This window comes from Chenopodium album, chromosome 6, assembly GCF_948465745.1.
Source record: "Chenopodium album chromosome 6, dcCheAlbu1.1, whole genome shotgun sequence".
NCBI lineage: Eukaryota > Viridiplantae > Streptophyta > Magnoliopsida > Caryophyllales > Amaranthaceae > Chenopodium > Chenopodium album.
In genome coordinates, this window is record NC_137839.1 from 14,125,113 (window position 1) to 14,132,892 (window position 7,780).

Genomic DNA, 7,780 nt, shown 5'->3' on the forward strand with positions numbered 1-7,780 from the left:
CGGTGATGAGTACCTTTCGCGTCGAATCATAATCGAATGAAGTGAAAGTGTGGAAAGTCTGGTGTTGGGGATAGTTTTAATTTCTTTTTCGCTTCTCTCTATTTTTGAAAAATTATTTTAAGAAAACAGCCAATCCAGTTTGGTTGGTCCATGATATGGGTCCAATAGTAGTGTAGTTGGATGGGCCTTGACAAGAGCTTCCCAACTATATATTATAAGCCCAAATCCGATGAATATTGAGGAAGTTATGGCCAATTTACCAAACTGGGCTCTGTTTGAGCCTTATATGCGGCCCAATGATCTAGGGGAGGGCCTAATATGATTTATCATTCCTAATGCAATTCGGAATGGTTTTAGTCTTCTAGATTCTTCTAGAAGGTTCTTTTCATTCCTAATTCAATTAGCATTGATAAATTGACTTTTGTTGACTTTTCAGAGTTTTAATTTAAATCAAAGAGCATTTTTTTAGAGAAATACAATTTTATCCTCCTGTACGGCAATTTTTGAACTAATTTTAAGAAAACGCGTGAATTTTTGAAATCAGCGCCAAACACCAGCTGTAGCGCCTGGCGCTACGTTTGGCGCAAGCATTGGCGCCTGGCGCCAACAGCCAGCGTTGGCGCTGGTTCCGTTTTTCGTGCGCCAGACTCTGTTTTGATATATTATCTTTTTGGCTGATTTTCTCTATAAATAACGTATTAAAAACTCCGTTTGCGATAACCAGTATTCACCTACAACGAGTTCTCATTCACCAACTCTCATCAAGATTTTCTTGATTATTCTTTCTCTCTCTTTTTCTAAACTAGCTTTTTACATACAAAATTCCGGATTCATTAGATCTAGAAACACCTAGCCATATTCGAAGTTGCCTTCGCCCTAGACGTGAAAGGTTTAATTCTGAGGGTTTGGTCCCAAATCTGTATTTCAATTATTATTTAATTTAATTGTTTTGATTTTATATTTTCCTTGAAGTTACTAACGTGTGTATTTTGTTATTAGAAAGAGGTACGAGGCATCAAAGTAAGTGTTTAATTGGTTTTTATTGATGTTATGATGTAGAAATCATGTTGTAGACACCCATTTGTGTCTCCTCAAAACCAAACCCGGTGATGAGTACCTTTCACGTCGAATCATAATCGAATGAGGTGTAAGTGTTGAAAGTTTAGTGTTGCGGAAAGTTTTAATTTCTTTTCTCTTCTCTCTGTTTTTGAAAACTTATTTTAAGAAAACAGTCATTCCAGTTTGGTTGGTCCATGATATGGGTCCAATAGTAGTGTAGTTGGATGGGGCTTTCAAAGACCTTTCCAACGATATATTATAAGCCCAATTCCGATGAATATTGAGGAAGTTATGGCCAATTTACTAAACTGGGCCCGTTTTGAGCCTTATGTGAGGCCCAATGATCTAGGGGAGGGCCTAATATGATTTATCATTCCTAATACAATTAGGAATGGTTTTAGTCTTCTAGATTCTTCTAGAAGGTTCTTTTCATTCCTTATTCAATTATCATTGATAAATTGATTTTTGTTGACTTTTGGGAGTTTTAATTAAAATCAAATAGCATTTTCGAGGAAATTATATGATTTTATCCTCCAGTACGGCAAACTTATCAGATTTTCGAAAACGCGTTAAGAACAGACTTGGCGCCTGACTCCAGGCATTGGCGCCTGGAACCAGGCCTGGCGCTAGTGTTGGTGTCTGGCGCTAGTTAGCCAGGGTTTACGCCAGCTCTGTTTTAGTTGCGTCAAACTCTGTTTTGTTAATTTTATCTTTTTGGCTGATTTTCTCTATAAATAACGTATTAAAAACTCCGTTTTCATTCACGAGTTATCATCAACAATCAGTTTTAATTAGCATTCGCCTACAATCAGTTTTCATTCAATTAATCCTCTCATTCTCTTAATCATTCATCAATTCTTTCTTCTCTAAACTTTGTTTTCACATACAAAATTCCGCATTCGCAAGATCTAGAAACACCTAGCCATATTCGAAGTTGCCTTCGCCCTAGACGTGAAAGGTTTAATTTCTGAGGGTTTGGTCCCAAATCTCTCTTTCAATTATTTAATTTAATTGTTTTGATTATTATTTTCCTTGAAGTTACTAACGTGTGTATTTTGTTATTAGAAAGAGGTACGAGGCATCAAAGTAAGTGCTTTAATGGTTTAAATTGATGTTATGATGTAGAAATCATGTTTATATTGTTATTGTGATATTCCTAGTATCATGTTTAGGGAAAAGGTTATAATATCAAATATGATTGTTACGATGCTTCCTATGTTCTTCCTAATATTTATGATTGTTAGTATCATGTTAGGGCTAAACATTTGATTTTTAATGCTTAGTGACATGCTAGGGTTTGTTATTAATCTTGTTAGTATCATGCCTAGGATCTTGCTATTATTATGTTTTAATATTAACATGAACATGATTATGATTATAATTGTTATAATTTATGATGATTATGAATATTATTATTATTATTATTATTATTTTGGTGATGATTATTTCATTTATGATGATTTTATTATTATTATGATTATGATTATTATTATTATTATTATTATTATTATTATTATTATTATTATTATTATTATTATTTTTATTATTATTATTATTATTATTATTATTATTATTATTATTATTATTATTATTATTATTATTATTATTATTATTATTATTATTATTATTATTATTGTGATATTTATTATGTTGCTTGATATTTATTTTTATTGCTTGATCACACCTTTTATTGCATGTTTAAAGGGAATCTATACTTGTAATCACGCTTAATAAGATAATTAATAATCTTGTTTAGGGTTAATGTGATTATAATTTCAAGTGATCGCCAATAATAGTTTTATTTGTGCATTAATATTCAACCAACATAGATAAACAGGTTTAGGGTAATCCTATTGATTGCATGTTAATCAGAAAGCGCACATGAATACGATCAGAACAAAGTAGAGGCCTATTATTAGGGCAGGTTCAATCTCTTTTAGGTTGGATTTGTACCTTCATCCCCGAACCCTTATTTGGTTCAAGACCTTATGGAGTTGACGATCCCTTGGATCGTTAAGGGGTGTAACCTTCACCTCGTGAACGGTTTACAAGTTCCTAAAAAACTTGTTGGCGACTCTTTTGCTCTATCTCCTTCCCTTTTGGACGCCACCGTACTTTAGTGTATGATCACAATGGGGTTCAAGCTAGGGGTTAACGCTTGAAATTATTCCCTACAGTTTTTGGCGACTCCACTGGGGAGGATTTCTATTTTAATTCCAGAATTTGTTTCGGCAATAATTTAGAATGAGTGGATGAGACTCGAAACGTTCTAAGTATTTCATGTGCGTAATTTTGATTAACATTATTGTCATATGCATAAAAAAGATCTCATTGGAAATACCATCTATAATGAGTTAAAAACATAGGATTTTACACGTAGGAAATTTGAGAAATATCTTTCACAACTAGGACCGAAATAAAACCGCGCGAAACTGGAAAATTTTATCGATCACAGAAAGCTGCTGAGGCATGTGGGAAGTAGCGCCAGGGGCCAGAGCATTGGCGCCAGCATTTTAACCATAGCGCCAGATGCCAGCATTGGCACCAGGCACTACAGCTAAAAGCTGGCGCCAGTCTCTGTTTGCTGGCGCCAATTTCCCCCAACACCGAGCCAGAAATATCCGTTCTAATTTCGACCGGTTTTTCGTATTGTTTGCTCGATCCTACTTCCTGATTGAATTTTTTCTCACTTTTCTGAAACCCATATGTGTTCTACATATGGACATAACCCTCTGGGAATTCAAGCTCCATCTACCCGATTGAACGCTCCGTGCAACAAAGGGTACATCCGAGATGTTGAATTCACCAAACCATGGAAGCGAGTTTTTCTAAACTCGCGGTGTCCCATCCACTCGCGCCAACCCTTCACGGTTAGGCTTCCACGCGGTGCATCCGGACAATTAACCATGGATCCTATATTGACTAAACCATATCCTGAACTTTAGAGAACTAGATCCATGGTTAGGTTGCAAACTCATTGCATCATATAGAGCCATGATAACAGGTTTAGGGGTAAACCTATTGATTGCATGTTAGTCAAAAAGCGCACATGAATACGATCAGAATAAAGTAGAGGCCTATTATTAGGGCAGTTTCAATCACTTTTAGGTTGGATTTGTACCTTCATCCCCGAACCCTTATTTGGTTCAAGACCTTATGGAGTTGACGATCTCTTGGATCGTTAAGGGGTGTAACCTTCACCCCGTGAACGGTTTACAAGTTCCTAAAACTTGTTGGCGACTCTTTTTCTCTATCTTCTTCCCTTTTGGACGCCACCGTACTTTAGTGTATGATCATAGTGGGGTTCAAGCTAGGGGATTAACGCTTGAAATTATTCCCCACACAACGGCTAGGACCGAGATCCACAATCTCAAGCAAGAGCTTAACTCGGCCCAAGAGACGGTTAAGACGGCCAAGAAGGAGCTTGTTGATGCTCAGGAGGCCGGGAAATCCAGCATTCAATCCCTTGAGATTCAGCTCAAGGAGGCTAAGGAGGAGGAGAACTAATTGACAACGAGCTAAAGGAGAAGAAGGACGAGCTGGCCCAGATGAAGAACGATCTTGCTGAGGCCCAGAGGAAGGTGGAGCAAAGCCAGGAGGAGGTGATTGCTGAGTGGAAAAAGTCTCCGACTTGCGTTAATTTCCAATCTGAGACTGGATATGTGGCTTTTGAGGTGGGGATAGAGGATGCCCTGACTCATATGCATGTTGCCTTCACCTCTTTTGGACTCCAGGATTCGTACCCCAAGGTACGAGGTAAGATTAAGGACCTTGTTCGCGAGCCCGAGGAGGAGGAGCAGAGGAAGGTGCTTGCTGAGGAGGGCGAGGCCAAGGAGTAGCCCCTTGCTTTGTCTTGATTGACTTCTCCTAGGATGTCTTTTCTTTTCATGAGACTTGTGATCTTTTTGTTGTAACTTTGAATCTCTAACTTGGCTTGTATATTTGCACATTCGGCTTTTACTTTTGCTTTTCTATTGATGTGGATTTCATGTGCTCTTACTCCTGCTTGTTTATTGTTTACCACTTGTTTACTACTTGTTCATTCACCCCTAGGGGCCAAAAAGAAGCCCCTAATGCTTAACTAGCGGCTTTAGCATGCTATTGTTGTTTGATGAGGGCTAAACGAGCCTTATGTTATTTTTTGCGAGGACGTGATTTGTGTGAACATCCGGGGGCTAAACGAGACCTAAGTTATAAATTAACCAAGTAAATGGACTAGGGGCTAAACGAGCCCCATTTTACGAGTTATATGAGAGCTGGGCTATCCCTGCTTATTATTAACAAAGTGAAACGATTTTGGAGCTAACATAAGCCCTAAGTTGTAAGTAGTATAAGAGTTAGGCTTTTCCAACCTTTTAAATTAGGCTGGGGGCTAAACGAGCCCCAAGTTATGAGTGATCTTTCGGCCAGGACTCTATCTCAAATGCTTGAGTATAGGCTAGCATCTTGCCCCAAACTTTGGAACAAACTTTAGTGTTAGCGAACCAAAATGCCTTATGCCCGGCATGTGGTGCTATTAAATGGAAGTCGGCTATGCTAATAAGCGATATAAAAATTTCAAAAAATAAACTAAGTAAATAAAGAATAACAAGTGCAAAATAAATGGGGCAAACATCCCAACCGGGGTTTTTTCATTATATTAACGAAAATGTGAAAGTCATTACAATGATGTGCTAGTATCGGCTCTTATTGCCCCTAGGGCATCATTGTGATGAAGATGTTTTAAACATAAAACCTCCGGAGGTTGTCAGCATTCCATGGCCGAGGGAGGTCCTTGCCATCAGGGGTTTGTAAGATAAAGGTTCCCAGGCGAATTACCTCTTTAATCTTGTAAGGCCCTTCCCAATTAGGGCTTAGCTTACCCAATGCCGGGGGCTTTCCAGCAGCCTCACACTTCCAGAGCACCCAATCACTTCTACCAGGGGCCTTGCCTTGACTTTTTTGTTGAAATAACAAGTTATCCTTTGCTTGTATGCTATAGAACGAAGCAAAGTATCTCCCCTTATCTCTGGGAGTAAGTCTAAGGCCAAGGGCTTCAGCTGATCATTTCGGTCGGGGTCATAGAAGGTAACCCTGGGGGATGGGATCCCCACTTCCACGGGGAGTAGTGCATCACTCCCATACACTAAGGCAAAAGGGGTTTGCCCCGTAGCTTCTTTGATTGTGGTACGAATGGACCATAAGATCCCGGGCAAGTAATCCACCCAAGACCCCTTCATGCCTTCCTGCATTGTCTTCAACCCTTTCAATATTGTTTTATTTGCCGCCTCTGCTTGGCTATTTGTTTGGGGTCGACACACAGCCGAAAACCTTTTCTTGATCCCAAAACGCCCGCAATACTCTATGGTTGGCCCACTGTTGAATTGCCGGCCATTATATGAGATTAAGATGCGGGGTACCCCGAAGCGGGTGATGATATTCCTCCAGATGAACTTTTGGACTTGTTTGTCAGTTATTGTTGCCACCGGCTTAGCCTCAACCCACTTGGTGAAATAATCCACTGCTACTATCAGAAATTTCCTTTGCCCCGAGGCCACGAGAAAATTCCCTAAGATGTCCATGCCCCAACGATCAAAGGGTAGGACTGACTGAATACTTGTGAGGGAGTTGGCCGGAACATGGGGCATGTAAGCGAACCTTTGGCATTTTTCACACTTCTTAACAATTTTAGTGGCATCATCCCTTAGGGTGGGCCAATACAATCCAGCCCTTAGCGCTTTTCCAGCTATAGTTCTTCCACCCTGATGGCTGCCACATGCTCCTTCATGAATCTTGATGTGTCTATTTTATATGGTATTTTACCCCCGTCCCTCGGTCATAATTAGTAGTGTTTTTGGCTCTTTAGAGCCACTTTTACTACTAATCGGTGTTTTCCAGTGTTTTCGTAGATTTGGTTGACTTTTGCAGGGATTTATGCTTTTGGAGTATTTTCCCGAGATATTTTGGAGCAATCACGAGTATTGGAAAAACACGACCACTTTTGGAGCCCAAGACCGGTGAGAGCCGGTGATTAAGGGCTCGGTAATCGGGATACCGAGGTATATGGACCGAGTGATCAAGACCCTAAGTGGATATCCGGATTGGGCCGAAGAAATAAGCCCAATCGAAGCTCCGAGCCTCGAGGTGAAGCAAGGGCCCGATCGGGCAAGGCGCGCAAGATGCGTGCTGGTGCGTGGCCAAAGGCGCGCCCGATCGGGTGAGCTGCTAGCTCGATCGGGCGCGGTAGTGAGAAGAGCAGTGCGAGGAAAAAGGCGCGCCCGATCGGGCGGCCTCTAGCCCGATCGGGCGCGTGTTTCTGGAAAGGCTCTTTTGTAGAGCAATTAGTTTCTAATTAGGAGTTGTTTTAGTTTTGTTTTAAGTACGTTTTTAGCACGATTAATTTCACTTACCTTCTTTCTTAGACTTTCTCTCTCTACTTAGTTCTCTCTCTCTTAATCTCTCTCTAAACCTTTGTTCTTAATTCTTTCATTAATTCCAGATTATTTTGGTAACGATTTCTCTTCCTTTAATCTTATTTATTTTTATTCCTTTCATCATGATTTATTTTATTACCTTGATTAGTTTAGTTTTTATTATGTGTGAGTAGTTTAATTTCTAAGGTTTATGGGGATCTAATAAATAATATGAAGGGGTAAATTATTGTTGTTGATTATCAATGCTAGATTAATTTCCTATTGATTGATTTAATGTTCTGTGACTAGATTAGGCCTATCTTTTATGC